This window comes from Choloepus didactylus, chromosome 8, assembly GCF_015220235.1.
Source record: "Choloepus didactylus isolate mChoDid1 chromosome 8, mChoDid1.pri, whole genome shotgun sequence".
Taxonomy (NCBI): Eukaryota; Metazoa; Chordata; class Mammalia; order Pilosa; family Megalonychidae; genus Choloepus; species Choloepus didactylus.
Genome location: NC_051314.1, coordinates 86,659,452 through 86,669,496, shown reverse-complemented (window position 1 = coordinate 86,669,496; position 10,045 = coordinate 86,659,452).

Here is a 10,045-nt window from a genome sequence, read left to right as displayed (position 1 = left end):
TCCCAGGGGTCCCCAAGCGCCCCTGCAAACCCACCCTCTCAGGGCCATTAGCCCCCGCCCCGCCCCGCCCTCCGAGGGTCGGCTTCCTTCCTGCCAGGGTCCCTAAGGGCTGAACCGGTGCCCAGCGTGCACTCCTCGCCCCCACCTCTCACTCCCCCAGCCCCCACTCTGCCATTCACGCCCTGCCTGCCACGGCCCCGCTCCCTCCCGCGGGAACTCAGTTTAATAATTAATTAAGATTTCATTCCACAAGGCGCCAGGTGTGTGCGGCCTGCTTCCCAGCACATCACTTCTTTTCTCCTCCCCCAACGCTCTGGGGCGCTGGACCCGACACAAACCTGTTGTACCCAGAATCCAGAAGGGGAAACAGAGAATCCAGGGCAAGGGAACTCTCCCCGCTGCCCCGCTGCCCCCCTGCCCCTCTCGCTCTAAAGAGCCCTTCCCCGGCACCTGCCAACATGCAGAGTCCCTCCCCCAGGCACCTTTTACCCAAAAGTTGTGCTTCCCTGCTGACGAAGGGGGGGTGGGGTGCGGTGGGGTGTGAAATTGGGGATTGGGTGCATTGCTACTTGCAGGTACGGAGAAATGTTTGGGACTTTTATTTATTTCCACTTTCCAGCCCCCAAGCAGCTGCCTAGATTACCTAGGAAATGGGAAAATCGCATAGATGCTCCTTTAACCCTTTGAGGATTAGAAGAATGGTGGAGCCAGAGAGGGGAAGAGAGTTAATTCCCAGGATGTGAGTGAGGGTGACTTTAGAGGGGGTGCCAGAGTGGGGGAGAGGGCTGCTTGCTTGGCTTCCTTTTAGTGGCCCCTTCCCATTTCCTTCAACCTGACCTTTAGCTTCTCCTTCTAGTTCAGCCCTTCTCTAGAGCCCTGCTCACCCAAAGACCAACAACCAAGATATCTGAAGCTGATCTCTCCCCAGACCCAGTAGTCCCTACACTCTTGTCCTTCAAGGCCCAATATGTGACCATTCCAAATCCCCACTGGTAGCTATCCACATGCAAAAGAATTAAAATGGACCTCTACCTCACACCATATACAAAAATAACTCCAAATGCATCAAAGACCTAAATATAAGAATATCTGTAGAACCTTGTATTAGACAATGGATTCCTAAACCACACCACAAGCATAAGCAACAAAAGAAAAATAGATAAATTAGACCTTATCAAAATTAAAACCTTTTGTGCATCAAAGAACATTACTAAGAAAGTGAAAAGACAGCCTATGAATGTGTGCCAGTTTGAATGTATTATGTCCCCCAAAATGCCATTATCTTTGATGCAATCTTGTGTGGGCAGATGTGTTAGTGCTGATTAGACTGTAATTCTTTGATTGAGTGTTTCCATGGAGATGTGACCCACCCAACTGTAGGTGATAACTCTGATTGGATAATTTCCATGGAGGTGTGGCCCCGCCCATTCAGAATGGGCCTTGATTAGTACGCTGGAGCCCTATAAAAGCTCAGACAGAAGGAGCAAGCTTGCTACAGCCAAAAGGGACACTTTGAAGAATGCACAGAAGCTGAGAGAGGAGCTGCAGATGAGAGACAGCTTGAAGACAGCCATTAAAAGCAGACTCTTGCTCCAGAGAAGCTAAGAGAGGACAAACACCCCAAGAGCAACTGAGAGTGACATTTTGAAGAGGAGCTGTGGCCTAGAGAGGAATGTCCTGGGAGAAAGCCATTTTGAAATCAGAACTTGGAGCAGACTCCAGCCACATGCCTTCCCAGCTAACAGAGGTTTTCCAGATGCCATTGGCCATCCTCCAGTGAAGGTACCCAACTGTTGATGCGTTACCTTGGACACTTTATGACCTTAGGACTGTAACTGTGTAACCAAATAAACCTCCTTTATAAAATCCAATCCATTTCTGGTGTTTTGCATCCCAGTAGCATTGGCAAACCAGAACAGAATGGGAGAAAATATTTGGAAATCATATATCTGATAAGGGTTTAATATCCAGAGTATATAAAGAATTCCTACAACTCAACAACAAAAAGACAAATAACCCAATTTAAAAATGGATTTTGAACAGATATTTCTCCAAAGAAGATACACAACATGGCCAAAGTTGCTCAACCTTATTAGCCATTAGGGAAATGCAAATCGAAACCACAAGGAGATACCACTTCACCCCCACTAGAATGGTTATTATTTTAAAAATGGAAAATAAAAGGTTAGTGAGACTGTAGAGAAATAGGAATCCTCTTACACTTTTTGTGGGGATGTAAAATGGTGCAGCCATTGTGTGGGAAATAGGTTGGTGGTTCCTCAAAAAGTTAAACATGGAACTACCCAAAGACCCAGCAATCCCACTTCTAGGTATCTACCCAAAAGAATTGAAAGCAGGGACTCAGACAGATATCTGTACACCAGTGTTCATAGCAGCATTTTTCACAATAGCCAAAAGGTAGAAGCAACCCAAGTGTCCATCCATGGATGAACAGATAAACAAAATTTGGCATACTCATACGATGGAATATAAATCATAAAAAGGAATGAATTTTTGATGCATTCTACAACATGAATGAACCATGAAGACATCATGTTGAGTGAAATAAGTCAGAAAAAAACAACAAATATTGTATGACCTCACTTACATGAAATAACTAGAATATGCAAATTCATAGAGACAGGAAGTAGATTGCAGGGTACCGGGAGTGGGAGTAGGGTAGGGAATGGGGATTTAATGCTCAATTGGTACAGGGTTTCTGTTTGGGGTGATGAAAAAGTTTTGGTAATGGTGGTGATGGTGGCACAACATTGTGAATATATTTAACACTACTGAATTGTATTCTTAAAAGTGGTGAAAATGGGAAATGTTATGTTGTATATATATCCACAATAAAATTTTTTAAAATGAAAATCTCCACTGGGATTCCTAAGCCCTGGACCAAAGCCTGAGGCAAGGGGGAAGGTGGAAAACTTAGGAAAACCAGTTCCCATCATTTAGCAGCCACATAACTACATTGTATATTGTGGGCAAATCATCACTCAGTCTCTTTGAGCCTCATCTATGAAATAGGAATAAAACCATCTACCTTGTCTTACAGGATTTTGAGGATCAGATGGGAAAATATTGACAAAATGCTTGAAAATGCCAAAGCGATCTAAGTAAGATAGTGATTCTGCCATGAGCTAGTTATTCTGTCATTCTGCAGAGCTGGCCTGTTATCTGCTCTTTGTGACCTCTTTGATCTCTCCCTTCAAGCAGCCAGTGTTCTCACCACTATCAAAATTTCTGGTCCAACCTGGATCAGGTTAGAATCATGTGTTTACCGTCCATATGGAGAAAATACACACATTTCTTGGGGCTGAGAAAGATGTACATAGTGATTGCCGAAAGGCGGAAGCAACCCAAGTGTCCATCAACAGATGAATAGATAAACGAAATTTGGTATATGCATACAAAAGACTATTATTTAACCGTGAAAAGGAATGAAGTTCTGATGCATGTTACAACATAGATGATCCCTGAAGATATCATGTTGAGTGAAATAAGCCAAACGTAAAAGGACAAATACTGTATGATCTCACTTATGTGAAATAAACAGAATATGCATATATTCAGAAAGTCAGAAACTAGAATGCAGGTTAACAGGGAGGCAGTGAGGGAAGGGAATAGAGAATTAATATTTAATTGCTGTGGAGTTTCTGCTTGGGGTGATGGAAAAGTTTTGCAATGGGTGATGGGGCTTCATATACGTAATTAGCACCACTGAATTGTATATTTGGAAAGGGATAAAAAGGGTTGTATATACGTTACACACACACACATACAAGGAACTTTACAACACAGAGTGAACTCTAATGAAAACAGTGGGCTAAAGTTAATAGCATAAATAATTGTAATAATACTCTTTCATGAATTGTAACAAAGGTACCACACTAACACAAAACGTCAATAGCAGGAAAAACGGTTTGCGGGGGGTGTGATATGTGGGAACTCTGTATTTCTGCATGATGTTTCTATAAACGTAAAACTGCTCTAATAAAAATAAAAATAAATGTTAAAAACCTTAAAAATAGTAATAAAAATTTTAAAAGACAAAGAATGTAAGTTCCACGAGGATGGTATGTTCATCTATTTTGTAAAAAAGAAATGTATGCACTATGAAATGAAATTTTATGTTATGGAATGGAAACCTTTGTTCTTTGTTTTGTGTTGGAATGAGAGGACATTTGGGCATCAACCAAGTAAGCTGGAGAAACTTGCGAGGGGTCCTTCACCGGGCGCTTTAAGTCGCACCAGCCTCCTCTGCTCTAGCATATGACTCAGGTGATAGTCTGCCCTCCCGAATTCCAGTTTCAGTTCCTGCAGAGCAGGGCCACCATCAGCCCCTTTCCCAGGGGCTCTATTCTAGAACTGTAGAAGGTTAGAGCCTTAGAAATCATTCCAGTCCCTATTTCAATAGCTGGGAAATGCAAGCCAGTGCTAGGCACATGCGAAACAGCAAACTACTGAATTTTTCATTATAGAACCTCCTGAAATAGAAGGTGACTCACCCACAGGTACATAGCTGGTTGGTGGCAGAAGTAGGATCAGATCTCCTAACCACTGATCCTAATTCCTTGCTCTTTTCATTCTGCCTTGATATGATTCTGTATGTATGTATCTATGTATCACTCATGTTTCCTGCATGAATTGTGTCAGTTCTTCCCCAGTGTTTCCTTGAAAGAACAGAAATTCTTCTGCTGGTGGGTGGGGCTTTGTTTCCACTTGGCTACACTGAAGGGTGGAGATGGTGAGCCCTCGATCTCTAGCTTCCATGACCCAAAAAGTCTGAGAACTGCTGCCACCCACCAACCACAAAGAGCCAGGGAATCCTAATTGGATCAGCAAGGTTAGAGTCTGGGCCTTCAGCCAACCCTTCGGTTGATAGACTGCCTGCCCTGGACATGTTATAATCAAATCACCCAGCTCTGAAACGCACCAAGGCTGTTTAAAAGAGTTTGCAGGTGAGTAGCCTGGTAGGAAACTTACAGTCTCTAAGACAGTGGGTCTCAAACTCACCCTGAGCCCTCAGAAGAAATGGAACCTTTAGCAGAACATGACAAAATATTCCTACATTAAAATAACTGAATATATAATTTGTCCTATATCAGATCTAATAGAGTCTAGAATAGCAGACACCAAAAGTTTTAGAGAAAAAATATGAAAAAAACTTAAAATTGAGAAAATTCTATCCATTTTTTTCCCTTGGGTACAGGAGCATTATTATTCAATTTTCATGGCAGAACATCTTGATCCAGCCTGTGGAGCCTAGTTTGAGATCCCCTGCAGTAAGTAAAACATGCAGAAAGGGACTCCTTATCCTAAGGTGAAAACTAAACAGCAAATCAGGGGTTAATTGGAAGGACCCTGACAAGAGAAGTAAAAAAAAGAGAGAGGCAGGTGGCAGGAACTATCTCCACTTCTCCAAGTCTAGCTTGGTCTCAATGGCCTTCTTGGTTTTTCTTATACAGACCACAGACACAAAGCAATGTACCCTCAACCTCTCATTTTCAGGAAGAGGCAATTCCTACAGGAAGGGTGGGTATTACAAGTAAATGCGAACTCCATATTGCCATAGGTGTATCTAGACAACACTGTAAATATCCAGTGTTGACAACACCCTGTAATGTAACTAATGGATGGCTTGGGTCCCCTGAGCCTTCCCTGGGTTATTTGACTAACGGTTAGCTAGCCTCTGCTTGTAACTGTTTACAAAGCAAGGACTCCTCCTACAATGGTAATAACCATTGCCTAACTTTTCTGCCTTTAAGATCAGATTTCTGCAACTGTGAAAGATTGCTGCACATCATATTTTCAGAGTAACACATGTAAAAACAACCCACATTATTTTTGGGCCTCTTCAATTCAATCCAGCAAACATGCCCTGTTCATTTCATCACCGCTACCACAAATGCCACTGCCACCAACACCATCACCAACACCAACACCTTGCAGACCCACAGCTTCCTCAGGTCCCAGGGTCAGAGAACACCTTGGCCACAACCACTACTACCCATGGGGATGGAACGATTGATTACCAACTCCAGAGGGATACAAACTTCTCTTTTCCAGCCCTTAGATCGCTACCAATCATTCATTTACTCATTCATTCCACAAATATGTATTGAGTGCCTACAATGTGCCAGGCACTATTCTGTTAAGAGGTGCTGGGGATACAGTGATTGAACCTGGCAGACAGGATCTCTTTTGACATGAGCTTGCCTTCTAGTGGGGAAATCAAGAAACGAATGAACAGATGAGAAGATAGCTGGTGGTGATGGGTGCCACCTTAGCTATTAGACAAGAGGATGGATAGGAAGTGACTGGGGAGAAACCTACCTTGGACTGTCAAGAGAGGCCTCTTGGACAAAGTGACATTTGCACGGAGACCTGAATGACAAGGAGTCAGCCATGCAAAGAATCTGGGTAAAGAGCATTCCAGGCACTGGGGAAAGCTAATGCAAAAGGCCTAAGGCAAGAGCAAATTCAATGTGTTCAAGAAACAGAAAGGTCAAAGTGGTTGAAGCCTCCTGTTATTGGAGAAAGAAAGTACAAGATGAGGTCCAAGAGGGCTGCGTGCTTTTGCTAGGGTAGGAACTCACAGGCCAGGGTAAGGAGTTTGGATTTCATTCAAGGTATAACAAGAAACCTTTAGAAGGTGTTAAGCTTGGACATGGCATGATCTCATTTATGGTTTTAAAAGATCATACTGGCTATTGAGTGGAGAATAAATTGCAGAGGCAAGAGATTCAAGAGAAACCACTTAGGAAGCTATTACAGTAGTCCAGATAGGAAGATCAGTGGCTTGGACAAGGATGGTAATCGTGGGTGTTGAGAAGTAGAAGGACTCAGGAAATGTTCTTGGACTTGGGGGACTCAAATGACTTGTCTTGGTTCCCTCTGCATGGTTTATCCATATCAAATAATTATCAAGAGTAGACACATATTTATTGAGAACCTACAGTATGCCGGGCACTGGGCTAGGTACCAGAAGTTACAGTCCCAAGAAGACACACCTCACCTCCTCCCACCACTGCCATAGGAAGGTCTAGATGGGGAAGGTACTGCCCATCCCAGCCCTGACCCATTTTCAGAGCCAAAGGCGCACACCTCACCCCCTCCTCCCCCACCCCTGCACTCTACTCCAAAGCTGAGCCAGGATTGGTGGAGTGGGGGGAGAGTTTACAGTTGGAGAACTGATGCCATAAAAAGAAGAGTCCGAAGTCCTCCCATGATCTCAGAACAAAGACCAAGGAAGCCTAAAGCTCCCAGGGAAAGGGTGTAGCCAGGGCCAGGAGAACAAGAGAAATCTCTTGGTGCCCACTCTGGGTCTCCAAAGCCCAGCCCACCAAAACCCAGACAAAGCAGTCTTCTTCAGCTTTTCCACCACCCCATTTGGCAGCACCCATTCTCCCAAGCCCCCTTAATAAATTTCTGAGTCTCGGGTGCCCTCTGGTGGCATACTCTTGGCACTAGGGCCCATAGTTGGTCTCTGCCGCTTCTCACTAATGGATCTTCTCCTCTGGCTCACGTACCACCAGGGGCAATAGGGGAAATTCAGGAAATCCAGGAAGAGCTGGGGATGTCATTGCAAAAAGGTAAAGGCATGAGGTAGCCCTCCATCTATTCTGTATTCCTGCTTATGAATTGAATAAACCATTTTTGGGGAGAACAAAAAAGTTTATTTTGACAAAACAGAAAAAAAAAAAAAAAAAAGAAAATGTACATGTACTCCAAACCATTATAAGGTAAATAAGAATGCAAAACTAATAAAAACAAAGAGAAATGTATAGAAACACAATACTACAAGAATTTTAAATACTTCTTAAGTCTTTGATAGACTAGTAAATAAAAAAAACTTACAGGTATATAGAAGCTATAAATAGCATCATGTTGAAGAAACCGTTTCTGAGTGCCTACTGTGAGCTGATCCCAGGCACCAACATGTGCGTAGCTGACCCAAGTTCAGAAGACTGAGCACCCTCATCAAGCTCAGGCTTTGAATCTGGAGCTGGTGATGTGAAGATGCTAGGGCAGTTTAGAATTCATTCTGCTGTCAGCAGCAGTACATCTAGTGATGGGGGCAGGAGACCTCAAACCAGACTCTTCTCTGGCCCCTGCTGCTTCCCTTTGTCCTTGCCTGTTTTTTAAACCTGGGCCTCTGGCCTTCCCATCAATTCTATGAATAAGTCATTCACCATCCTTCCAATAAATGGCATTTTTGCTCACATTAGTCAGAGTCTATCTCTATTTTTGCAACCAAGAAGGTGACTGGCACATTGGGCAATTGAGGAAGGTTCCTGAGCCTTATTTTCCTCCTCACTGAAAAAGGATAACAATGACTTCTATATACATGGCTGTGTTGTTAAATTAGTATTTTAGTTATTTATTGCTGCATAACAAATTACCACAAATTTAGCAGCTTGAGACAACAAACATGTATTATCTCGTAGTTTCTAGGGCTCAGACATCTGGGAATGGCTTAGCTGGATGCTCTGTCCAGAGTCACACAGAGCTGCTATCAAAGTGTCAGCTGGGGCTGGGTGTCATCTGAGGCTCAACTGAGGAAGCCTCCCACTTCCAAGTTCACATGCTGTTGGCAGGATTCCGGTCCTTGCAGGCTGCAGGACCGAGGGCTTCAGTTCCTTGCTACATGGGCCTCTCCAAAATGGCAGCTTGCTTCATCAAAGCCAGCAACGGAAAGTGTCTGCTAGCAAGAGAAGTCACAATCTTTTGAAGTCTAATCATGGAAGTGGTATTCCATCACTTTTCTTGTATTCTATTGATTAAAAGCAAGTCATGAGGCAGGCCCACACTTAAGGGGAGGGGAGTACCCAAGGGCGTTAATACCAGGAGTCTCAGACAAGTAGAGGTCTTCTTAGAGTCTATCTGCCGCAATGCAAAATAGCTGTTACTCAAAATTCAAGCCTTGTTCAAAATCCCACTTCCTTCCTGGAGCCTTTTCAAATCCCTCCCCAACCCCAACCCTTCAACATTAACCCCTCTGAAATGGATCAACTTGCAGATGTACTGGGAATTAGACAAAATTATTTTTAATTATGTTAGAAGGGATAATGTTCTTAGTAGTATAGGAAAATGTTCTTTTTGAGAAATACTCCTGAAGCATTTCGGGGTAGAATATCATGATGCCCACACTTTTCTTGAAAATATTTTAGAGTAGCAAGGAGAGGGCCACAATATTTTAGATTAGGAAAGGGAGGGCCACAGATTACTCTTCCTTCATTTTCCAATCTGCCAGGCTATACAGCTGCCAGGGAAAAAGCCAATTTTGTTCTTTCCAAAAATGGTCCAGAAAGTTAGTTTTGTGTATGTGTGTAGAAGGTGGGAGGGACTGGAAGGAATAATATTTCACAAATATCAAACTTCTCCATCTCATAAACCTCAGACAGCTCCCATCACTGAAATTCTTCCATCAACCCCTAACAAAATAGTGTGGGGTGGGATGGGTGTCATTGGATTTACAGCTCTTGTCATTAAAGGCGGGGGGCATTCAGCATTTGGCATTTCCCCTTCTCTATTGTGCTTGATCCCTCAGATCAGGAAGAGAGAGGGTCCTAGGGAAAGCCCAGAATGGGGAGCCAGAAATCAGTTATCTCCTTGCTCATTGCCAGCATCACCACACAGTTGTTTGGAAGTCAGAGACCCAAGGCAAGGACCCTCTTTTCACTTGAACTTGACCCTGGTGGATTTCAGGACTTGGGCTTGCGAGAGGGCGAGGTGAAGAGGGGGATGATTCCTCACTTGCTCTTAACCTTGGCTCAGACTGAATCCAAGGCTCACTATCAGCAGCAGAGAGCAGGAAGCAGGTCACTTCACGCCGTCTTGACCCGAGGAAAAATTGTGAATGTCCACGGCCTTTCCACTCTTCCTCTTTGGTCTTCTGACTCTGCCTTCTGACTCTTCTCATTTCTCTCCTTCTCCTCTCAAAGGTAACAACCTCCCTAATTAAGAAGAACTCCACGTTCAGAAGTTGATTGTGGTAATGAATGCACAATATGATGATATTGTGAACCATTGACTG